Raw genomic sequence first — 26,445 nt, forward strand, 5'->3', positions numbered from 1 at the left:
TCAAACTGTAACGGAAAGTGTTACCTCCTCGTTCCCTGTGTGATGTTCAGAACCATTCTTTACATTAATAGAAATTCTCTTCTGACCAGTTTGTGGCTTTTGAAAGGACCAAGGCTCAGATGCACTGGCAAAAGAGTAATTGCTCTGGTGGAAATTCTGTGCCTTTCTCAACTAACAGTTGCAAGCCTGACGGGATTTCCTTCGCTGAGAAGGAAAAATGGAAGAAGAGCAGATTTTGGATATTTTTCTCTTTGAGTCTGAATGATGTCCTGATATTTTGTAGGAACGTATCTGATAAGATTTGATGAAAGTTGTGATGTCAGAAATTGCTCATCCCTTAAAGGATTTTTCTGTTACATTTTAATTTTAAATAAGGTTTTTACTCAGAATGGAATTCCTCCTTAAAACCAGCAATAACCTTTTCAGAGTGCCTGGTATTCCAATTCGAAAGGTATTGACGTTCCTTTTGTGCTGGGAGCAGTAGAAATCCCTCTCCAACCCAGGGGACAGTGTGGATTAACAGTTGATGGTCTTTTAAAGTGCAGGTGGGTGTTACATCTTCAGCTATCTATATAAAATGTAGAGTTCTCCTTTCTAGCTTTTATCAGTGTTTGTTCTTTCCCGTGTTTTCTTTGTAATTTTTTCGTTTCTTAATAGATAGTAAAATAAAACCAAAACTTTTTTGTTTTTAAAAGACACTTAAAAATCAGCCTAATATTAGAAAGCAAAGAGGAAAAGGACTGGGAAATGACCATGCTGCGCCTTTTTCATTACTGTTGTATGCTGTGGCAAGTATGATAATTATTTTGTCTTATAGTTATTACTTTAAAAGTCTTTTATTCTTTTCAGAACTGCTCATGATACATGCAGTAATGTTAACTTGGGCTGTCTTTCCTGACAGTCACGGTGTTTCATAAAAAACGTAACAAAGCACAATGAATAAAATACCTGTTCTCTCATAGCTCATGAAAAGTCCTCCAGAAGATGATTGATTTAGACTGGGATTCTTAAAAGATCCCGTGAACTGGGTGCCTAATTCTCCTGAACTACTTGAGTGTATCCTGTTCTTGTTTCAATAATTCAACCTAAACATTTGCTCAAAACTGCCAAAACCTCTACATGATTCTATGTGTTATATGCATGCAAATATTAGATCTAATATTTCAAATAATATTTTACATTAATTTGATTAAACTCTCTGGCAATGCTTATAACTGGTACGAGAATCCATCTTTCATACAGATTTCTCATTGTAATTTATCATTATTTAATGAAAGCTTAAAAGAAAGTGTCCAAACTTATGTCACATCCCCTCCAATGCTTTGAATATTTCATCTTCCCCGAATGAGCTGCATAGCAATTTGAGCACACCCTTTAGACAGATATCAGACCTTCCTGATGAGTTTTTTTTCTGCCAGTATTCGCTGCCTGCCTTCTGGCTCTGGCCACTGTTGATAAAATTACGGAAAGGATTATAGTGTTTCATTCTATTAAATGTCAGGGTGGAGAACATAAAATACGTCTGCTTATGAGTGGCGCTCATCAAGGACAACCTTGATTATTCAGGCTTGTTTGAGCAACAATTCCCAGTCTTCAGACCACATTAGTGGATGTGTTTGTTTTCCTCTCCATGTTCAGTTGATTTGTTGTCTTTTTTGGGAGGTGGAGTTTTAGGTGGGGGAGTGAAGGTCACCTAGGTAGTGCTTTGCCCGTAACTTGGGACGCAGAATCTCTCCTGTTGTGTAAATGTGAATGGTTCTGAAGGGTTTTCTGTTGTTACTGAATATTGCCTAATTTGAAGTTGTCATTTATGATTTGGAGGGTAACAAAGCCATTTCTCAGAATGCCTAGCATATTGCATTGGACATAAAATACAGTGACCTTGCGTGCCTGCTTTCTCCTGAGAGCTGGCTGCAGCCGGAACTATCAGCTTTCTGGGAGTTTGGAAGTAAAGAGGATGTTATTTTAGTATAATTACTGTGACTTCCTGCATTGGTGTGGGTAAACTGCTGGGTTTAATTCCCAGGAGTAGCTGTATACTTGTGTACGCATGGAACTAGATGATATTTAACGTCCTTTCCGACCTAAACCATTTTGTGATTCTATGATACATGCATTTTTGTGCAGAGATTTGTGAATCCTGGTAAATATAGTAAGAGGTGGCCTTTATGGGTGAGATTGTATGTGCTGGTAAGCTGCAGCCTGAAACTTCAGGGTCTGTAAGAAGTACCTGCAGTAATTCATAGCACACTGACCATTCTTTGTTTATTTTAACATCTAAGTTACCTTGGATAGATGCATTTTCTGTTCCTTGCATACTGGTTCTCAGAAGGAATCTTGCAAATGCCTAAATGTGTGTGTTCATTTTCTAACACCCGGTGGAATTCTGAGCGTGCACACAGAAATGTAGAAACCATGTTATGGCTATATTGATGCCTTTAGGAAAATACCTTTTTTTTTTTTTTTTTTTTTTTTTTTAAGGGGAGAGGAGGATACTTGGGAATAATAAGAAAGTCTGAACAAAGAAGTTCAACTTGTTGTAGAATTGTATCATTCTGAGTGAGTGGAGAATCAAGCCAGATGTGTCCTGGGAGAGAACTCAGATTCACTTTAAACAAGCTCCTTTGGTTCTGTTAAAGTGCTCATGAGATGAAGCTCTCGCATCAGAGACACTAAAAATATTCCAGATAAGAAGATGCAGGCTGGGAACTAAGAGTTATATTGCTGTTTACAAAGATGTTTACGGTTAGATAGACAAGAGAAAGAAAAATAATTCCCGAGAGCTTTGTTGTGTGTCAGCTGGTAACTTTTGCCGGCAAAAGATTTTTAAACTTGTAATATATGTCTTGTTCATAGACATATATATTCATATACAGAAATATGATTGAAAAAGCGTTTTCTTTGGTTCTTTATTTTGATCTGGGGCAAATGAAAATGTTTCAAAAAAAATGATGTTGAGACAGAATCCCAGGTAAGTAATGGGGCATTTGAAGGTGAAATCTAGTTGTCCCTGAGAAATGTGTTACTTTTGGTAATCTGGAATGTAACTCAGCGTGCAGTGCTTTTGAACTAACTATGACCTTTTGAAAGAGGAATTGGGGAAAGAAGAGAAAACCTATGCGTTTGAATGTGAGTTTCAACATCTGTTAGGATGGGGAAGAAAGTTAGTTGGTGGCATTTAGCTTCCTTCTCTTCTGCAGGCTTAAAAGGGCTTGTTCAAATGCAGCTGATGGGAAGAACAGTTTAATTTGCAGATCAGGCCCATTTTTTGGACATAAAAGGGTAAACAACAAACAGCTTTTTTCCTCTGTTCCCATCCCTTTTAAGTAGAAAGCTGTCAACCTTTTCAATTATTCCCACTTAGGAACAATTGCCCCGTTGCTTACAACTTGGCTCATCCTTTGTCATTTTGCTTTTATGTGAGTAAACAGTAGCTCCATGCCTGTGAGAGCTCCTGAAACCCGCTTTCCAGCGGCTCTGTGTCTTGTGGCTTAACATTTCTATCGTGTGTCTTATTTGAAGGTTGTATTGTGAATTTCCTAATTTTTAAATAATGAGGAGTCTACACAGGAAAGAGGTGGTATAAAAAAAATCATGTTCCTTGTTAAACAAACAAGAAATCACGTAAGTTAAAGTTGATGTGTTTGGTATCTAAAAAGTCATAATTTACCACGGGTAGCATAGGTAATGCCTGCTGTGTATGGATTCTTCTGTGTCTTAGGGGTATTCTGAATTTCTGGGTGGGGTGGGATGGGGAGAAGGCGTTAGCAGAGACTCCCTGCTCTTCTGTGATCTCTTTCCCTTTGTTTAATTTGATTGAGACTGGTTATCAGTCGCTCCCCCTCTTGAAGGGAGATAAGATGCACGTGTGCACCCACAAATCATGGTTGCTTCAGCTTCTTCAGTCTAAAAACAACTACTTGAACGCCTCTTGAAATATGCTTTTTATAAGAGTGAACGGAAGGCGTTGTGTTGAGTTTCCCAAGAATTGGGTTCGGTTCCTGAGCCTGTCATGTGAAATATCTTTGCGGGTTGAGGCAAAGCATAGCTCATTTTTTCAGATGCGTTCAATATGGCTAGGTTCCCACTGACATCAGGTAGTCTTGGAAGTGCGTGGTGTCTCTGCTTGGTTTGACTCTGGACTCCATCTCCATCTGCCTGAAAAGCAGCAGCTTTCTGCCCATCCTGGACACTAATCACACATCATGGCCAGGGTCTAGAAGCATCAGGACACAACAAACAGTAGTTTACTATTATGTTATCTTTCAGCCATTTAAAACAACTGTTTTTAAAAGTATTGGGCATTGCAGTATGTTACTGGCAAAGTATTGTTAATGCCCTTAAAGCCAAGTTTAGTTCCACACTTTGAACACATTTGTCTTGTAGAATATAAATGGTTGTCTTTCCATTTCCTTTCTTCTTCAGTTTAAGACATAAATTGATAGTTTTTCATTCCCCTATTGTGACAAGTATGTGCTCAAAATGCGTTCGTCTCACTGTGAACAGACCTGGAAATATTCTCTGCCTTGAGAAGAATTGAATGTGAGACTTCCGAATCTAAATGTGTAAGTCCTCGCCACTACAGTTCTAAAGGTTCAATTGCAGTAGAATAAAGGCATTAATAGCTTCATACCTCTGGAGGGGAAAATGGTGCTACCCGAGGCCAGTCTGTGTTACAGCCTGTTGCACAGACATAATCCTTCCCAGAAACAGTATAGTTTCTTTGCCTTACGTGTGAATCAAGCATACCCGTGTACTTGATTCTCCAGTGCATTTCTTGCTGTGCATTTCACATCTGATGGAGTGGCATTAATTTACTATGCACTAAAGGTATTCTCGTTCTTTTAGAAAAAAGAAAAAATAATCTTTTTCAGGCATATGCTTTTGGTGAACTTTCTTAGGGTCTTCTAGATGGAAAAAAAATAATGGCACTTTTGTTCATAGTTTGCTGCTATTGTGCAATAATTATAGCGTCAGCCAGTTGTTTCCTTAGCTTTTAGTTAGATGCTGGCTCCGGTCAAATGTTTGGATGGTTACAACACAAGAAACATCTTTCTCCATCTGAGAGGTTTTGGACGCTACCCTAATACAAACAATAACATAATATTTAAGAAATGAATGCTTCCAGGAATTCCTCTTACCCTTAGTGGGTATATAGTGAATATAGCAGGCTGGGTGTTTTCTTCAAGGCTGCAAGGAGTTCATGTGGAAATACTTTTAGGGATGTAATTTGAGGGAGAGATCTTGCCTGATCCCAAATGACAAACAGAAGGGGCACTTAGGGCAGGAGGCAAACATTTGGGACCTTGCTCTGCCTGGTTCTTTCTCCAGGTTTACTGACTGATCAGTGTCAGGCATTCTCTTTTTAATTCCAAAACAAAGCTCAGTCACGAGAACTCTTCCAGCACAAGAAATAGGCTTCTCATCCCATAATGCTCTGACAGATAGGAGAATGTCACCTCTCAACTTGGCATTGCATAACAGCATTGGTCAAACATTTTGGAACTTACTTTAAGTAATTTAATCCAATTAACATGCAGCTAATTTAGCATGACATGAACTCTAGCTGTGCGACTCCCGCTTTGTTCGTTAAATTTAACATGAAGTTGTTGTCTTGAGTCCTAAAAGATGTATAATCAGTCACCAATTAATTAGCATCAGTATGTCAGGTACTCATTAGAATAATTGACTAAAGTCTGTCTTGTTGAAAATGGCTTTTTGCTTAATTTTATGCACTTAGTGAAATGGAAAACACAGTCCTAAAAGACGTAGACAGATCTCATAGGTCATCTGCATAATTTGTTTGCCGGGTTAATTTAGGCACATCCTCGAGTGCTTTCTGTAGCCTGGCTGACATAGCTTACGCAGTAAGTTTTCTCCACTTTTTTTCGGAAAACATATTTTGTATTGTCGTTAGGTGACTGTAAAAACCGAGTGTTAACTAAACTGAAATATAAAAATAGTTTGGTTAGCCAACTTCAGAAAGAACGTGTAAGGAGAATAGTCTGCACAAGTCCTCCCCAGCCTGTCCTTGACAGCAACTGCTTTTGAGACAGGCTTTTGCGAAGACAGATTTTCCTTCTGTGTTTCATGCTCTCATCCTTCTTCATTATGAGATAGTTTTTGCTGTGGCTGTGTCGTGTGCGACTGTGGAGCCAGACTCGAGACACAGGGGATGCGCACAAGCATAGACAAAAGGCAAAAGGTGAAATAGCAGCATGCAGAGGAGAGTGTTGTGCCAGAAGACGTACCGTGTGACAGATTGGGCACTTGAACTCAATATTACATATTATTTATATAGTATAGAAGTTCATGGGTATTTAAATTGGTTTTATTTATGTGAAGGAGCTTTTATGAGAGTTCTTAGCTTGAGTGTAGAGCCAGCCGTGTAAGGCGCTGAGAGATCTGCGTGGTTGTGTACTACTTCGTAGTTCTCTTGGCACTGGTTAACTGGGGATCACGTCTGACTGGTGGGAGTCGGTAGCTGCATCAAGGTTTGGAACTAGTGCGTGTTTTCCTGCGTTGCTGCGCTCTGGTAGATGTTTTTCTCTCTTCTCTATTCCTATGGACCTTGAATTTTTGCATCAAGCATGATTGTCCAGGTCAAATGTCTACATCTGGCATTCCGCATCTGCAGTGAGAAGGGGGAACTGTGCCAAATCTTCCGTACCCAGATGGGCTGGTGGCTGCCTCTGCTCGTCACCCGTCACAGAACGCACTGTTTGCTTGACTGTGGGCAGCAGGAAGACCAGCAGTGTTTGCCCATTCCCTGTCCCCTCTGGTCACAAGTGCTCCCGGGGCCGCGCAGCTCAGTTCTGAGCACTGATGGGATGCAGCAGACGTGTCGCAGCAGCGCTGAGCAGCACAGGCTGCAAATAATCCCTTTTTTCTTATTTAAATGCTTCAGGGGCTTCTCTCTGAAATGAATAGTGTGTGTTTTGTTTCTTTTTTGGCTAGCAACATGCTGTCAACTTTAGTTTTAATCTATGTTAGAGGAATTAGTGCTTGGTTTGTTGGTTTAACTCATTAAAGAAATGAGTTCTGTAGCTTTGCTCTGGTTCGAGCAACATCTATCACTGAAGATGATTTTATTTAACACTGTGAGACACAATAGAAATGTTTTTATTTATAACCATCCACTGTGATGTATGTTTTCAAGGTGAATACCAATCATGCAAATGCCCATGTTTATTTTTCCTGAATTCCCCATAAGGAAGGCAGAGGATTGTCTGACAGGATCAGATGAACAACCTATTTAAGAATACTAATACCACCTTATTTTCATTCATAGACCTCAAAAAACTTTTCAAAGGAAGTTAATAGCATTTTATATTTAACATGCATATAGTAAATAAATAAAACAGTGAGAAAAGGAGGGGAAAGTGACCTTCCCGGAGGCTGCCCAATAAATAACTTTGCAGCCTGGAGAAGAACTCCTGTCACTTGAGCTCTTTGCCAGAGATACAAGATCGGAAATGGCAGAATTTGGAATAGAAGCCTCAGTTCAGCGCTTTATCCAGCAAGCAACACGGGAGTCTCATTTCCAAGAGTGGAATTAAAAACATGCTCTGAGAGATAATCTAAATACTAACTATCAGTTTTCCTAAACTCTGAATTAATGGGTTTGAAAAAAGCTGGTTGAAAGCTTTTGAGGTGATGGACTGCTAGTGTGCGCTGCGCTGCCTGGCAGACCCTTTAGGGAAAAGGGTAAATAAATTGCTAATTTACTGGGAAGTGGATCTGAAGAAGAAGTAGGTGTCAGGCAAGGCTGGAAAAAGGCACTGTGAGAAAAACCACTCAAGGGAGAATATTGAGATGACCTTTCTTACTCTGGGTTCCTTTGTTAATGAAGGCAAAGTCTCTTGAAAGGGCAGCAGGGCTGAACTTCTGTGGTTGGGGTTTGTCAGTCTGGGAATTGGTTTGTGTCTTCTGTTACATGAGCCTCTCTATGAATTGTAACCTTTAAACATTAAATACACTTCAGGTCAAGATAGCTAGTTTATGAGGCGGTGGGTACAGTGGGGGAAGAGTAAATACCTGCATTTTATGAGTGTAATTTCGATCCAAATTCCAGGTTTGTTACTCATGCCAAAGATGTGCATAAAATCACTATAACAATCAAAACATGAATCAAGGCTCATAAAGCAAACTTGAATTGTTAATGAAATTTCTTTCAAGGGGTTGTTGCCACTAACAAATCGGCATCGTCTGCTTTTTTACAGCCTAGAGGACAGACCGCTGTAACAAAGAGCAGTTGCCAGTTTTAGTTCTACAAAGGTGAATCACAGTAACTCTGAAAGCCTTTTCAGGAGTTACGATATTCAGTGGAATACCTTTCCTGGGCGTTCCTAAATTAGGAATTTTGCATTTAGGAATATTGGAACATGCATAAATAGAATGGGAACTTTCTGCGACTAAATCAGTGCTACATTTTATTTGGGCCCAGCAGAAATTCAAAAATGCGAAAAGAGCGTGATAGGAACAGCTTTGCAAAATGTTTTGAACGCATATGATTTGTAACTTCAAAATATGTTCTTTGGTCTAATCAAACGTTTTTATAAATTTGATTACAATTCACCAAATGGCTACCAGATTAGTGGAAATGCTTTGGTGGGAAATAAGATTTCTGTTTTCTTTCCTGAAGGGCTGTTGAGAAGTTAAATTTAGTTGAAAAAGGGGAAATAATTAAAATCGAGATACTTAGTTTTATTCTGTGTGCTGTTATTTCAAGTTTTGTTTAATTAAGTTTTACTGACCAAATTACTTGTCCTTCAGATACTCACTAAAAAAAAAAGAAGCGATTATTTGCACTGACTTGATACTGCCTGTAAGAGGAACAGAGGTACGCTCGATCATAGTTTCCCAGCTTCAGGAAACTGGATTTTATGTTTGTTAAAAGACATTGTTAAAAGTGCCCGATTCTAAATGCTTTAATGGGACTAAGGGCGTAACCTGGCAAATGGAGGGGGTTAGAGAAAACTGCTGGAACTAATTGTACCAAAAGAAAACTGCAGAAAACCGTGGTCCGCTTTTGGAAGTCTGTTCGTGAAGTCTGTATATGAATGTGTGCATGGCAAACTAACTCACCAGATTCTCTTAAGGGAAAACATTTTAAAAAGATACAAATAGAATTTGAAAATATTTGCTGGGAAAGGAGAGATAAATAGGTGATGTGGGAGAAGAGGTGGGCTACCATTATTAAGCTTTTGATACATCTTGTGTTTTAACCATTATGCTTCCACTTCAGGGGAAATACAAGTTTACAGAAGCTGGAGTCTTTTCTTACTGTTCTGTCTCCAAGGTAGTGATTATCCAGTAAGGTTTTGTAAAATGGCCATGGAAGTCCTTAAATTTTCTGGCACTTACAGGGTGTCTTACAGAGCTGTGCAGTCAAATGAACAAAGCGTTTTGGTGAAATCTGTATTTACGTTACTTAATGCTTTTGAGCTAAGCAGAGTCCGTTAAATTTTGCTTTTAATAGAAAACCAAAGAAAAAAAAAATAATTGTGCAGTTCCCTGGCAGAAAGTAAACGTACTTTTTTTTTTTTTTTGACTGCTATACAGGGCATGAGTCACGTAAATCTGAAAGTGTTGTTCTTGGTGGGAAAAAAGTCCTCAGAACACTTGATTCAACACTAATATTCCTTGTTTAGACCTGGTGATGAGGATGATGTTGGCATACAGAACAGTCGTTGTTTTCTGTGAAGATCGCGTAAAGGTCTATTAAATGGCTTGACAGCTGGAACAGAAGCAATTGCCTGATTTGCATTTTGAGGGAGCTGTAGAGATGTGCTATCGGAATGCGCTTCCTCTGCTATATTCCTGATTGATAGATGAATAAAGACTCGATGTGACTGGAAATATCCAAACTTCAGTTGTGCACAATTAGGTCTTCTTCAAAATCTCAAAGAAATCTTAGAATTCAACGAGGGTAATATTAGCTGTTTATTTAATGCGTCTGTCTTTTAACACTTTCAACAAACTGCCATTTTTCTCATCTTTGAGATTGTTTTTATTTGTTCCAAATATTTAAAAATAGAAATTTTTCTAGTTTTCCATGACTGGTGTTTTTTCACAGCTGCCTCTTTGTTTGTGGGACTCTGGAAGTTGAGCAATCCAAAGGAACTGTCGCTTATGCCAGTGATGAAGAAAGCATTGCTTTGGTTAGCAGCAAATATCCAGATGGATGTGCTTAAAGAGAATTCATTTGTTGTGGTACCTACAAAAAACCCCGTCCATGGAAGACACATTGGGAGCCACTTTCATGACAGTCAGTGTTGTCTTAAGGTTTTTTCGTATTGCCTTTATCTGTCTCTTGCCTCTTGTCCGATTAGATTATAAACTCTTGGAGTGAACAGTATCTTTCTGGTCATATGATAAGCATGGAAAGGTACTGGTTTAGTTTATGACAAATGTTTTACAGTCGTGTAAGATACTAAACTTCAGGCTGGAAAGTTTATGCTGTGAGACAATATGCGATCCCAGGTTTGGCCCCCTGCAATACTTCCTAAATTCCTGGTGTCTGATATGGTAACATAGGGCATTGTGTTAGAATGAGCTATTTAAAAAGTGTCAGATTTTTTTTCCCTAGTAATCCAAATTAAAAATGAAAAGACACAATTTCAGGGTATCTCCAGTTACCGATTTGCTTTGTTTCACTGTGGGCAAAACAAGTTGACTTTGGCATTTTAATGGCAGCATATGCTTAACTTTTAAGAGTGAAAATAATGTTGTAGAAACAAAGCAACTTTCTAAGGCTTTGCAGACTGCTCTTCTGTAATCTTCAGAAAGGAAAAATCAGTGAGTTTCTCACATGGTGTCACACCATATGTTAATGTCATCCATAATTTTGTATCAAAATTCTTGCAGCTACTATTCATGTAGGGCGAAGACTCAAGTTTCTAGATGTAAACGGGTTTATATTTCGTTGAATAGAAGTTAATCAAGTGGGCGACGATGCTGTGGAAGCACCACAGAAACATAGATGTGCATTGTTTAAAAAAAAAAAAAGTGACAAGAAAGCTTTTGTCAAAGAATTAGAGGAAATAAATACTGTGTTTAGTGTATAGAGAAAACCAGCAAATGCATGGTGAGCTGAGTGAGTGTGTCTGGCTGGCTGCTCCAGCCGAGGGGTGGCACGCGCAAGTCTTTCACCACTCCTGATGTTTTATGGCAGTTTAAGCCAGGAGAGTCCTGAGTGTCACGGTCACCGATGGAGATGACCCAGCTGAAAAATAACCTTTTTTCTGATTTTGGTTTTTGCAGTTAGGCTAGCCCTCAGCTGTTTTGCTGTGCTGTCACGGGAGTGTTTATACCAGTGCCAGGCTACGCATGGCAAAGGTCTGGCAAACAGGAGGTGGACCAGTATCAGCCCAGGCTTAAAAGTGCTGGAATGGCTTTGAAATTGCAGTCAAAGGTTCAGCCAGGTGTGACAGGCTGAAACTTTCTGCTTTGAGTGGTGTCTGTTGCTGTGAGTGAAGGTGAATTTTTAATGCGTATTTTCTTTGGTCTCAGTTGCAGTGATGTCCAGGCATATCCTCAGGATAAAAACAAAAATCCTCTTAAGATTTCTGGGAGGCACAGAAATATTCTGAGCATCACTTCAGAGACTGACTGACTGCATTCCAGAAGGATCATGTGGCTTTTTTTTAAAAGTTACACTGAACTGAGGGATGGGAAATCTCCCAGTTTACATTCCTGTGATTTAACTGCTGTTGCCTCCGTCTTGCAAACGTGTGGGAATCGCGTCAGTATGCAAAATCATTGATCTTTCAGTGGTAGCTGTTCTTGGGAAGTATCCTGTCCTGGACAGACCTTATCTTTGTGGTTTGTGGCGTTTTTTATTTAAAAAGTCACTCACAGTCATATTTTTATTGCAGAAAGCTGTAAACTGGTGTTTGGTCAATTATACCCAGTTCAGTTCAATCACGACGCCTATTTTGTCAGTGGCTGCAAATGAAGCCCACAGTGAGAATGCCACTTGAACTGTGATTCAACAAATGCTGCTTAGTGTTATTCTGCTTAATAAAAAGTATTAATGGCTCACTCAGAAAAATGTAGCTGTAGATTTGGTTTACTGAAAATCTTTTATGTGATGCTGATTTATGGGAAAACTTAGACTCTCTGTGTATATAAAATAACTCAAAATGAATGAACGCAAAGGTAATTGTGGATTTTATTATTTCTCCTCCACTACAGTGTAAATTCCGTTTGATCACGCTGAATTCTTATAATTCTCTACCTGTGTTAGCTGATGGAAGTGTTGAGTTTCAGGGTGGTAACCAAGCTTGGTGCTTTAGCTAGCCTCATCGTCACATGGTGTTTAATCATCATTACAATCACATCGCAGTCTTCATTTTGTGTTTGATCATTTTCATCTAGGAGCTTGAATGACGTTACACACGTATGACTTGATTCTTATTTGCTGTAACTCCTCTGCTCACACACCTGAAGGGGGAGTAAATTATTTACATTGGCTTTAAGTCTTCTTTTTAGCCAGGTGATGTAAAAGAAACTTAATATAAATAAGCCTGACTACATGTGTCATGCCCCAGACTGATGAGTCTGTGGTACAAAGCTCAGGAAATGAGTCCCGAAGTCTGGACTTAGTCTCTAGTTCATCCACTGCTATTCTCGTGATAAAAGGTTGGTTTTTATAACATATTCAGTACCTGGCAGAAACACACGTTAGCGTAGGGGCAGGCAGCAGGGTAGTCCTGGTAGGAATGTTGTTACAAATCCATGCAGAAGCAGAGCCTACAAGTGTGGGACAGTGACCACTGCCATGCTTTGGTGGTTTTGTGTGGTTCTGCGTGCTCTGCTGTGTAGAGATACCCAAAGTGTCTTCTGGGGCTGCTGATGGGCTCAGGTTTAAAAAAATGGTGACCTGCTTGAGAATGTTGTCAGTGCAAGAAAAAGAGACCATTTGATACGCGCTCTGCAGGCTGAGTAGGGGTTTGAGGTGTTTGTCTGTGAATCTTGTATCCTTCAGGTTTTATGACCAGATCCTTTTATTCTTTTTAATCTTCACAGGTAAGGAGAAGAGAAAAGAGAGGAAATGATCTTATTACAACTTTAGAAACTATCTTTGTAACTGGGAATAAGAAGCTCCAATGAAATGGGAATGAGACAATAAATTGTCTCTGCTTATATGTTACTAATTTACCGTTAGTTTCATTAAACATTCACAGGCACAATTTCAGTTACTTAAATCAACATGCTGACCTACTTTGGAAGAAAATACACCTTCAATTATATTCAGTGATGGCTTTATAAACTTTACAGAGTACATAAATGTATTAATGGGCGCTAAGGCTCCCATATCAGCAAAAAGGCCAGCAGAGTGGTGAGGGGTGTCTGTAGTCTGTGTATCCTTTTTGTGTAGCTGGCTTAAAAATACCTTTGCATCCAAGTTACAGTTTAGGGAAACAAAAAGAAGTCCCTACATCAAGGGTACTTAGGTATAATGTTTGTTTAAACAATACACTTTGGGGAAATCACGTCCCCGCCAAAGCTGGTGATACAATTCTCTTGTTTTTGGTGGGGCCAAGATTTCAGATGTAGTTCTGTCTCTGAGAAATTTCCAGGTAAAAATTCAGTACCTGCAGTATCTTCAGCAGTCATTGGGAATAATCCTTCTAGTACTTTTTCTTTCAAAAGACTGAGCAGTGTAGTTCTAATCCAGAAAAGTATTTGGGTCAGGTAATTAACTTCAATTGTGTGATTACTGTAATTTAATTGATTCAGAGAATCCAAGTATTGTTTTATTATTTGCGTTCACTTGCTTAGGATGGTAGAATAGGAATGTATCGAATCAGTTCTCGTTTCTGGTAATACTGAACCGGCTGCTTCACTAAAGGCAAACAAACGAGCAAGCAAATGACTAACGCGGTTTGTCCGGTGATGAGGTAGTGGGTAAGCTCAGGTCTATCATAACATCTTGTATCTATGCTGAAGTTCAGAAATTGGCTAGAGCACATTCTCACTTTCATTTTTATTTCATTTCGGCTTACAGGCGGGCTGATTTCATTATGACAACTGCTATTATATAGAAGTGTTAATAATCCGTGTTTCCTATGTGACAACATAAATTTCATCAGTTACCAGTAACAAGCATCATAAAAATAGTCTGCAGTAGTTCTTTCTTGGCAGCTTGATAATCCACACTGCAGAAATAAGACGTTCTCTGGGGCTCCTTTTCATCGCTAATGTAGCACATGAATGGAGAGCTTTTATTTTTAGTGTATCTTAGAATTGGGCAAAGATATTATTTGGCATTATCACAGTACAAGTGCCTTTTGTTCGGGTCTGCTTTGGTTCTTGTGAAACACTAAATCTCACCTTACTAATGCCTGATCATACCCTGCTGTAATAAATGTTAAAAACAAATGAAGAAGAAAAAGTATACCATAGTGGAACTCCTGAGATGTATTGCAACAGCACTTTAACTTGCGCTTCAATTTGGCACAAATAGCTTTCCATTTTAGGAGCTTTGCATTTATGAAAAAAACACCCCAAAGTGCCATTTATATTGAAGATGCAAGACGACCGATGTGCAGCCAGATTAGTTACTGTCATCTATTTTTTCATACTGCAAGCCCTGTTGGCAATCCATGTCAGTTACAAATTAAGTTGCATGGAGGTATAGTTCTCAATAGAAATCAATTTTCAGCACAAAATGCCTTATTTGCAGTTTTATGGCTTAAAACTACTTATATGAAGTGATTTATTGTTTGCAGTTGGGGGAGAAGGCTGTTGAGGGGATGACTGTCTGATTTTGACTTTTTTAGTCTTTATTGGCTGTGTTTGCTTTCAAATATTAAATGTAAAATAATAAACTATTAAATATAAAATTCGTCTCAATCATGTCAGTATACTAATCTGGTATCGTGTGGGAATTTGCATAATATGCAAGATTTTGCCCAGTGAATGGCATAGAATCACAGAGTGTGTTGGGTTGGAAGGGACCTCTAAAGGCCATCTAGTGCAACTCCCCTGCAGTCAGCAGGGACATCCACAGCTAGATCAGGTCGCTCAGAGCCTCATCCAGCCTGGCCTTGAATGTCTCCAGGGATGGGGCCTCCACCCCCTCTCTGGGCAACCTGGGCCAGTGTCTCACCACCCTCAGTGGAAAGAACTTCTTCCCAATGGCTCATCTAAACCTGCTCTAGTTTAAACCGTTGCCCCTCGGCCTGTTGCTCCATGCCCTTGCCAACAGCCCCTCCCCAGCTTTCTTGTAGGCCTTCTCCAGATACTGGAAGGGGCTCCAAGTTCTCCCCAGAGCCTTCTCTTCTCTAGGCTGAACCCTCCCAACTCTCTCAGCCTGTCCTCATAGGAGAGATGCTCCAGCCCTCGGATCATCTTTGTGGCCCTCCGCTGGACCCGCTCCAACAGGTCCATGCCCTTCTTGTCATTTGTCTTCAAGTTCACATAAACTGTCTACCTTACTTGGGGCTCGGTTCTGATACAGCCGTATTTGTAGCCTGAAGTAAGAATATATCTAAGAGAGACAGTGTGACAGAATGTTGAAATGAAAATCTGTTTCTGCACTTTGAATTAACCTCTTGTTTATGTTATTAGTGGGGATTTAATCCAAATTTCACTTGCAGAAACAGAAGTCCTCTTTCTTATTCCTTACACACAGAGTAACAGCAACAGGCATGTAGGGCTGCGCAGAGTTGGAACGCTGCTGCATTTTGCAGCGTTGGACACGCTCTTGTTTGGAATGGAATAATGTCCCTTCAGCAACCACTTCTGAAATTTGACTTCATATTGATGATTCCAGTGTTTTGCTGGTGAGGTTTGGGCTACAATCAGGCTATTTGCGTTTTATGTTTGCCTTTTTGGCAATGCTTAGTTCTCTTTGTGTTTCCAGTTTTGTAGAGTGAATGTCTGGTTGCATTACACATCGCCGAATTGTGAGATGCAACATGAGGAGCTGAAAATAATGGGGAAAATGTACCAAATGAGAGGCATACTGTCCTAAAGTGACTGCATAGCCTCAAAAAATGAAGTGCTCTGATGGAAGGCAAACAGCTGTCTGCAGCCATACACTTCCCGTTTGTCATAGGCTGGTATTTGACTGCTTCTCATACACCACGAGACTATTTCACTGTCGTGTGGTCACTCACAATCAGTACAACAGAAAAGATTTTTCTACTTTTTTGTGCTTTTAATTTCAAGGCTATTCATTACTGCCTAATATCCACCCGTTCATCCTCATTCAAGTGCCTTTTCTTCTTAAAAGATGGAAACGAGAGACACCTCCATATCTTGATTAAAATCTCCCCTTTTTTTCTTTTTAACTACCACTCTGTATTTAATAATCCTTGCTCTGAAGCATTGATTCCTTAACATTGTGGAAACATACTTTAAAAATTACTTCTTCATCATTCTTCTTGTTCTAGTGTATAAAATAATTTCTGAGCAGCCGATGAGGACTTCATCGTACGTGTAATGTAGCTGGATGACTCTAGTGTGGTAGGTGAATTTACTGTAATAGCGTCCCCTGCAGTGATTCCTTTATTTCCTGTTAGAAGAAACCGGAGGGTTTTGCCTTAAGACGAAGCATGTTAAGCTCAAGCTGAACTTTAAGTGTAGGAGTAACATATGTTGAAAAGAGCGGTGTCGCGCAGGGAAAATTTAAGGCATTAAACAAAAGGCTACTCGGTAAGATAGACTGTTGTCAGGCTTGTGTGACTGTGGATTGATGCAGCTGGGACGTCTGTGTGGGAAGGGAGGAAGCTGAGGAGGGAGAGAAGAAATTTAAGATCATTTTAGGACAAGTGTATCAAGTTGCTCGTTCTGTCAGTGTGTGCTGTCTTGCCTCTCCCGTCCTTCATGGTGAAGGCATGTGAGTGCCTACGTGGGAAGGAATGCTGAACCCCAAGGTAGTATGCAAAACTGGCAGGCACTCAGCTTTTTCTTACACTTTAGTTAAGTTTGTCAGCCTGTGAGATTCGCTTTGAGTTGTTTACGGGCTCTGTTTTTCTCTCTTTCATTACTTGCACTTTATTTTCTGCAAAGATAATGTGCCTCAAAGTCAAACACAAAAGGAGGCTGGTGATAGACAAGCTGCTTTTTATCATCTTCAGGGAATTACTGTCATTTGCTAAATATGTGACCCGCTCTCTTTGCATCTCGGAGAGGCATATGTAGTGCAGCTGGGAATCAAAAAAAAGTTGCCTTGACGAAACAAGCTGGTATGGTGGCCACAAGCTCTGTGATTGCCCAGCTATATTCCTCCATCAAAACGGGCACAACTTGTGCCTTGATGATTATCGGGAATGTGTGACAACTGCCACTAAGTGCATTTGATGTGCTAGGTCTTCACTATTTTACAGGTATCTTTGAATATGCTGTGTTCTTCTATTTTTTTTATCAGTTAGGAATCTGGCACCTATGGCTTCTTTCTTTTCCATGTATTTATCCATGGAGTCAGGAACTATTTCTTGAAGGAACCGTGTGTTGTCTTAAAAGCCTCTTGCATATGGAAGACACAGGCACTAGCAGCTCTTTGCTGCAAGTTCTAGCAGAACGTAGGGTTTTTGGATCCTTGTTCTCTCTTTATGGTGTTTATTGCTGGCAAGACATTCATAAATGTGTTGCTGAGGCTGATAGAGGCTGTGTCAGCATTCCCTGTGATGCTGCAGACAGGGAGCTGTAACAGCATAACCCTTGTAAAATAGGATAAAGCTAGTCAGAAAGTGGCAAGAGGTTTGGGGCTGGATTTGCAAAGGTATTTTGGTGACCGTGTGGTGATCTGAAGTATTGTTTATCCCCTAGTGTGCCAGGCACAAAACAGGGTAGTCTGTTTTTCAAAGCATTAATAATCTGAACAGAAACCAGAAGGAAGCAGATGGGTGTAGACAGATGGAGTTGAAGGAAGCCGTGGAACAGCATTGGTCACTGTGACAGACAGTGGTCTCGGGACAGGGACATGTGTCACAATTTATTATTTTTTTTTCATTGCAACAAAAAAGGAATGTTAGAAGAGAGTTTGAAGGGAAATGGTAGGATGGGTTCTAACAAGAGCTGAGGTACCATGTCTCAGATTTCATGGAGGCAGCTGGAAAACTTGGCCAGTTGGCAATGAAGGATGCCGCTGTGAGAGAAGGCAGGAATTGACTTCTCAGCACTGGAGGAATAAAGATTGCAATACATGCATAGTGTGTGTCTGCTGACATGATGCAGGCTCATGCAGACACGCAGATTTTATATAGAAATACCAAGCTCTTCTGTAAATATTTTAGGGAAAATAAAATCAGATGGCAAAAGAGAAAGACTTAGACATCAGACGCTCTTGCTTTCTGCCAATACATAATAACCTCAAAAGTCTTGTCTCATTGAGATAGCAGAGTCACTGCCCGAGGATGTGACGGTAATTGTGATGGCACTTACTATACAAGGGGAACTTGCTGTTGAATCTGAGCTGACACTTCAGGGAGAGCTGGCACTACTGGTCCCCCCAATATATTAAACGCAAAACCATAAGGATGGGTGGCGTATGCACGGACAGTTGGTCTCTGCCTAAAAGAGCTTCGCCACAGGTAGCAAAATAAGTACTTTCTTTATATGGCAGGTATGGAACAGACGTAAAGAGGTGAAATGACTTGTCTCAGCTCACAGATTAATTCTACAAGGGAGTCCAGACCTCTTGAGTCCTCACCCCCTTTCGCAGACACCACACACTGGTTTTTGTCTCAATTACTCGATAGTTTCCTCATTCTCTCATGTATCCCTGGATAAACAAATCAGCTTGTCTTCATCAAAAAGGAAATATGATCATTTTCCCTTAGCAGTTCACTACATGCACAAAAGTAACTGTGGCATTTGGATTTGTTGCAGTCTCTCCTGGTAGATTATCATCTCTTCTGAACTGGCAGAATGTTGAGCCCAATGCAAAGGGAAAGGCCACCTGAAAGTCATTGTTATTTCCTCCTCCAAACTTGCCCCTTTAAATCTACTTTACATTTGATATTTCCTCGGGTTGCTTCTGGGAATTACAGAGGTCATTAGTGACAGAAGGTGGAAGGAGGAATTTAAATCCTTTTATGCTCCAGCAAGAATTCCCTGGGGTTTCGAAGCGTATAAAAGCCCTCTGGAGTCCATATCCTTAAGGAACAAGTGAGCCTGAGCTGTTGTATCTTGAGCTGGGCTCCTCAATAAATAAATGTACACTCTATGTACAGGGTTGAGGGAGAGGATCATTTAATCCTTGGCTTTAAAATCTGATTTCATTTAATCTTTTTCAGAATGGTTAACTTTTGGCTTGCTGAGCTTTGTTTCTTGTCAATACATTGATGTTACTTCCTGGTCATGAAGTTAAGTGTGATGCTGGAGGAGTCCTTTCGGATGGTGATGTTCCCTATACTTCTCAGCTGTCCTTTCACTGAGCAGGGAAGGCATCAGAAGATGCCTTTTCAATTTCCCTGACTAAAGGGAGAGAGTTGGGTTTATTGTCCAAAGACGTTGTGAAGATTCTTTCTCTGTTCCCAGCTCATGTGCTAAAATTACTCTGCTTCAGCCGTCTTACCCTGAGGATTACTTAACTTTATTCTCTTGCCAAAATAGCAAACTGAATGTCATTTTCCTCAGCCTTATTTACAGTAAGCTCCCTTTATTCAACACAGAGGCAGGAAGGAATTCTTAAAGTGGATATAGATCACATTTATGTTCACTTAATTCCCCTTTACGCTGCCAGAATGATGTAAATCAACCTTAGAATAGACCACAATCAGACACTCTCTATCAATGGTCTTGCAGTGGGAACTGCAGTAAAGCTAATTCATTTAGCCTTCCTTAATAGTAGGTCACTCATTATTTACACAGTTTACAAGTCATTTGAAGTTATGCTTTATTAACACCAGAGCCAGAAAGACGATGCCAGGAGGAACATTTTCCGTCTATTTAGATGTGCCCCAGTTTACTCAAGGCAACATTAATATCCTTCATTTTCACTATCTGTCCCTGCTATGTTTGAGCTAAATTCTGGGGGTGGGAGAGGTCGCGTGAAGTTACTAGGAAGCTCCTATTGACCTAAATGAAATGGCTTTGAGACATCTGGGTGAATAATATTCCGTCTACATTCATTGAGTATATTGACTGTTATAGGAAGAGGACGGGAAAAAGGACAGAAGGAGACGTGCTCTCATCAGGACTATGCAGTGTACCTTCTGCTGTACATCACTTCTGAAAAAGTCAGGATCATTAACTAGAATTTTTCCCCAAACCTCATACTGTTAGCAATTCTATTAATAATAATAATCACTCTCCTATGAAGCAAACTACCAAATTATTAATCCATTAGCAATTCTATTGCAGAAAAATTCATTACAATGTCTATTCAAAAGGCATATTCTTGACAGACTTTTTTCTGGGGGGGGGGGAGCGGAGGGGGAAGTATTGTCTAATTATGATTTAAAAGCTTGGCTTCCTAAACTTAATGAAGAATTAATGAGTTGCGTTATTGCATAGTACTGTAGCAAAATCTGCTCACAAATGAAGTGTACCTCCTGTTCTCTGTGCCTCGAAGACTTCTCATGGCATGCTCAGGCTTTCTGCCGGTTGCTCTCCTTTTTTGTTAGGAGCAGCAAGATTATGTAAGAAAATGGCAGCAATTATGATATTAACATAATGGGAACAATTAGTACAGCAAAATCCGCGTTTTCATTGAAATACGCTCGTGTCTTTTTGGAAGGTCTTTGTCATATCTTGATTTACCTCCTGGTTGTTATAATGATCTGCTTTCTGTCAGTGGGGGTGAAAGCCAAGCGAAAGCGTTCAGGGATATGAGACTGGGGGAAAATGCGGAAAAGCAGCCTTTTGTAGCCATGACATCTGAGAAGGGCTCGGTTCCCGTGCTCATCGATAACCTTCCCTTGAGTCCTTTTGGAAAGAAGCGTTAAGTGTTCAAAAAAGGACATCATGGAACCTGTATTTAGTTTTGGGAAGAAACCCTTAGAAAACCAAAAGTTTGATGATTGAAACTTGGGTGCGTGGGAAATTTTCCGAGTCAAAAATAAAACCAAAACTGTTTTCACATCAGCTCGGCCGAGAGAAATAGAGATCATGTTCCCCACTCTCTCTCCCTGTTTGCTTTTTTTGAACTTCAGACAAGGCAATTTATGTCTTAGTAACACTGTTTTCCACACAGAAAGGGACGATAAATATTTCCTTAGAACTCGGAGGCACGGGGCTATCTGTTTATCCGTATAAATGTTCTCCTTCGCCCCCTCCTCAGGCACCTGAGCGAGGGCAGCGCTCCCTCCCCGCTCTGTTCTTCTGTCTCTTATATCGCTAAATGTCAGGAGCTCTGACAAACAGTATTAAGTATTAAGTACAGTATTAACTTGATGATGCTTAAAAAAAGTCCAACAGTGTCCCATGTTTTGGAATTCCCCTAGTTAAAGGATGCTGAAAGGGATTGCTTAGGTCCAGACACGTTCAGTCCTTCATGACTTACCTTCTGTCATGTGTTACTGGCACATAGATTTCTTTACAGGTAGAGCTAGGAGTACAGTTTTCAGAGGAGTATAATTCCCATTTTTATACTTGGTGTAAGTACTTAGCACCCTCTGTGCAAGTCGGTAACATTTCTGGAGAATGAATGTGACTTAGGTAGTTCTGTACTGTAATTAAAAACCCAAAAATTTTCTTCTGTGAATCAGTGCCCTACTGAGCAGAACAGCGTTTGAAAAATCCATGGCAAGTTGGTTTATAAGCCTTTTTCTTCCTATCCCCTAGGGAAATTTTTCCTTCTTTGTTCTGGTTTCACTGCTGGATCGTTCTGGGAGGCCTGGGGATATTCTGCATCAGAAGAATTTGGCTAACTTCAATAATGTTTAAGAGTGTTTAAGGTACCATGAGTAGCCTTCAGTGAAAGACACTGAGATACAAAGATTATGATCGTTAGATGCATGTTCTACAATTACAACTTACCTCCTGAATTCTTAAAGAAACTGCAGTAGAACAGATGACAAGCGTTTTCTCTGTAGCTCTAGATTTTGATTAACCAAGCAAACTATGTTTTTTTTATCTTATTCTAAGTGTTAAGATTAGTAGATTGTTCTGCACTTAAATGACACTCTGACTCATTCAGGAGGTGAAGTGCACTGGTATGTCCTTCGTTTTACTGTCTCAAGTCCTTTTTTTTTTTTTTTTTTCTTCTTTGAAGAGACATAATTGTTTTCAAGGGATTTCATTTCCTAGTGTTATTAGTCACAGGTAAATGGAATTAACGCCCGTATCATCTTTAATAATGTGCAAAGAACAATTGCGCTAAAGCTTTGTCACCAACCAAGAGGACATCCCTGTTTGCTGCCATATCTTACTAGTTGACCTTTCTCACTAGGCAGGTTAGCTCTCACTCTGGAACTAAGCTGTTGCTGTTGTGCTTTGTAGAAGGTTCATGGTTTACGAATGTATGCATCTGTAGCTAAAATCTGGGCGTGAGTGGTCACAATCCAAACAAATCAATCCCTAATCAGGCAGCATTTGCTGAGCCATTGGTAGTTTCTCAGTAGAAGACTCCAAATGTCCCACAAAAAAAAAAGCCCGTGGAGAGTGATGGAAGATGAAATTGTCCCGTGAAAATGAACTCACCCTGTGCCTGTGCAGCACAGCAGAAAGGGGACGACGACATGTTTAGATATTTGTCACTGCCTCTCCAATATGCACAATTTTGCAGGGCAATTATAGGATTTTAACAGATTATAGTTACTCCATTATAAAACTAATAAAAGTAGAATTATTTTCCAGTTTATGCAACAAACCCAAGTTAGCATAAAGAAATTAATCCTCACCTGTGGTAATAACAAAGCTCTCTTTCCGCTGAAAATTTGACTTTATAATTGCATAAAACTTAATTTTTAAAAGTGACTTATTCCTGTCTCTCTTTCCTTACCTTTACTGCAGCCTTTTTACTAGCGGTATGGTAATTGCATATGGTTTTCTAAATAAAGAGTTGGAAGAAGAAACTCCATTTTTTTTATCTATATGCTGCAATTCCTGTATACCTAACAGCCTTTCATATGCTTGTGTTACCTTATCTCAGGACGTTAGACTGGCAGGGGCTTTTGGCAGCACAAATTAACTGTGTACCTTCTTTCGCTGGGAAACTTGCTGTTAGTGCCTAAGAGAGGATGTCCTAAATGCATGAGCAAACATAATCTTGAACCATCACATGTCTAACAAGAACTTGCATTCTCTGAAAGCTGGCAGTGTAGGTCTAGACAAGAAAAATACCTCATGCGTATACTACGACCTGCTCCCAAGGAAATGGGCGGCACCAAAGTACCGGGTCTGTATTTCACATTGGGGTTTTGACACCTTTGCATCTCTGTGCGTTAGCCGCATAGTGCAGGCTGGTTTCCCTCACCTCAGAAATCGTTGTAGACCCTGTGTTCTGTAAGCTATTTGTGTGATGCTTTCAGTGCTAGAAAGTGGTACGAGGCACGTGAGAGCATGGCTCATCACCAGGAGAAGCATAGCTTTGAATTGGGCAACGACCAAGGTCTGTGGCCTTGCATGAGGACAAGAAATACCTGCTCCCCAAGAGCGTGGCTCCCCCCCATAGATTCCTGACAAAGCGGTGGATTGAGCTGCAGCACAAATTGGAATTGATGGCAAGAAGTTGCTATCAAGGAGCAGAATTTTAGCGCTGTGTGTAGCGGAGGCTCCTGTGTCTGAGATGGCCCAAAATCCCTGTGGGACTTCGGAGAGAGCAGGAGCTTTGCCAGGGAAGCCCTTGAGCTAAATTCTCTCTGATGTCTGATGCTCCACTGTCTGCTGTCATTCCAGGTATAGTTTCTTTGCCTAAAAAAACCTGAGGATGTGCGAAACTGTTAAAAATGGCAGCACAGCAAACTCCTGCTGCAATTTACTTTGATTAATGGATAGCTGAAGGAAAGTATTTTGCAGAAAATTTACAAATTGAAAAATGTTTCTTTCAGAATATCAGCAACGCTTCAAAAATGCATTACAGCAGCGTCATGAATTGATGCGTTCCATTGATCTCATCCCCTTCTGGACAGAAAATGAAATAATAAAAAAAAAACAAAACCCAAGCCATTTCTTCAGTCACAAATGGGTATAATAATGAGCGTGTTTCATTTTCAGGATGTTTGGCTTCTCACGTTTCAGAGAGAAAATGTCACGTACAGAACTTAGAAATTGTAGCTGGTGTGGGAGCTAGGATTCGACAGTTGCTGACTCCAAACATTTAGTCAAGGCAGAAAAGTAATAATTTATCAGTATTATAAAAAGATTTGTCTTATAGTTAGAGGCATTTAGGAGTCAAAGATCCTAACCTTGCTGAATAAAAAGGGGCTTGGCTTAGTGATCACTGATTCAACATCATTTAAATGTTCGGCTGAAAAAAATATAATGGAATGTAATGGTACATAAATTCTCCAAGGAGAAAATAAAGTCTATATGTATGTCTGTATCCTGAGTGTTCTGCAGTTTGACAAGGACATGGATGAAGTTATCTTATGCCGGTGGCAGTAGAATGTTGATTAAGAGCCCAGTAGCAATTATGAATTGGCTGGTGCCAGCGAAATGTTAGAGCCCACTAGTCTCGTGTGGATGCGCTCCCCACATCTGTAATGCACTGGTCAGCTTCCAGGGAGGAGAGCTTTCGGCTCCTCAGCCGAATATCGCAGCTCTATTAATTGCATGCCAAAGGAGAGTCCCAGTCTTTTTGTTTTCTTTTTCTTTTTTTCCAGTGTTGATGTTATAGATATATAGACTGTAAATATTTTCTTTATTTCAAAAGCTATTCAGTGCTCTAATCTCATGGTTGAATGAAGAGTTGGAATTGGGGAGGGGGAAGGAGTCTTGGCTGTTGGCACTATTTTGGCAACAATTTCTTGGTGACATTGCAAAGCTGTTTCCTTTAACCTAGTGTATACGCTCCAGAGTTACCACCTCTGCTCTTGGAAATAAACTTCAATAGGCCTTTATTTTATAGTGTCTACGCTTACACCTTGTCTCATGATTTTGAGATGGTAGAGGTGATTGCAGCATGTCATACCAGCAAAATAATTAATTAGAGCCTCTCCAAAATGCATCTTCTTTCAGAGATAATTCTCAAAATGGTTATCCATCATTTGGAATTTTTTGGCCTTATCAAACAGTTTTGTTATGGTAAGATGAAATGAGTGCCTTTTGACTCCAATGTTCTGATGTGTTAAATGATTTAAAATGTTATTTTTCTGCTGCAGTTACTAATTTCCCATATGGTTTCAATGAAAGCAATGTGTTTGTATAGATTGTCTTTGCTTTTATTGATATTCTGTAGAAGAAAGCTGTTCTGTCAGAAAAATACTGGCCGCCAGCTCCATTGACCACAAGAACACTTCTCTGAATCCTAACCTTATTATTTATACTTAATTTCAATTTAAAAATGCTTAGTTCTCTAATTAAGGTTAGTGATCTGCTGTGTCTTCAGGAGAAATAATCACCTCCTGGAAGCATCTGTTATCCAAGTAAGTGGAATGGGGAAAGGATGAAGGGTGGGAAGCAGCGTTTTTAGAGACTCTGAGGAATAGGATGAGCCCTCGTCTGTGCCATGTGCGGGCTCACAAAGGCAGCGTGAGGCAGAGACTGACCGTACCCGTCTTGTAAGACCAAATCCTGAGCCAAATTCCAAGTTTCAAGTGACCAGAATTCTGCTTGATGTAATACTGAGTGTTAGTATGAAGCAAACCTCCACCAAGGTGTTCAACAAAAGATTTTTTTTTTTTTTTTTTTTTTTTTTTTTTTTCTCCCCATCTTATGTGATTAATTCCAGACTTACTCAATTTTCTTCTGTTCCCTGATTTGGCTGTGAGATCACAACGAAGGCAACAAATTGCGTCTTGCTGCTGCTCAAAGTAACGGCGGCAACAAATAATTATGAGCACTTGGTGATCAGAGATACATGTAATAAATCATGTTGAGCAATTTTAAATCACAGAAAATGCTTAAAAATCGAATATTGATATGGGTAATTTATTCATAAAGGACAGAATTAGTAAAATTAGGCCGGAATTTCTGAGGATACCTAAATTGGTATTTAGATCCTGCTGAAATGCAATACAAGATCAACACCTTTTTCCTTTAAGAAGATCCCGTTCCTTACATTTGTGCTATTTATGCTTAGTCTGTGTCTGCTTTTAGCACTGATGCCATAAATAAACTGTTGGCTACAAGAGATTACCCTTCAAAATGTTTAAATTCTCAGAAACCATCAATCAGGCGTTTCGACAGACATGAGGAGACAGTGGTATACTCGCACCAGAATTTGCTAAATGAATTATGAAGCTTAACTTACTTGGAGCACTTTGATTCTTCACGAAAGAGCATACGGATGCAAAACCAGAGCGTTATTTTTAATATCCCACATCTCTCTTGCTAAAGCAGTTAAACGACTCTTACACAAGTGCCCTATGACGATTAGAAACA

General features: G+C 39.9%; 1 protein-coding gene across 7 annotated transcripts in view; it reads left to right on the plus strand.

Annotated features, from left to right (window-relative positions):
- Positions 1–26,445, plus strand: part of LRRTM4 (leucine rich repeat transmembrane neuronal 4) — a 487,149-nt gene that overhangs the window by 38,359 nt on the left and 422,345 nt on the right. Inside the window, exon 1 of one of the 7 annotated variants that reach the window (XM_054180795.1) lies at positions 21,756–21,857. The exons of the other annotated variants lie outside the window; for them this stretch is intronic. The gene's annotated coding sequence lies outside the window, so the exon portion shown is untranslated. Of the gene's footprint in view, positions 1–21,755; positions 21,858–26,445 lie in introns of those variants that run through there. 7 annotated transcript variants of the gene reach the window in all.

This window comes from Rissa tridactyla, chromosome 20 (assembly GCF_028500815.1).
Source record: "Rissa tridactyla isolate bRisTri1 chromosome 20, bRisTri1.patW.cur.20221130, whole genome shotgun sequence".
Taxonomy (NCBI): Eukaryota; Metazoa; Chordata; class Aves; order Charadriiformes; family Laridae; genus Rissa; species Rissa tridactyla.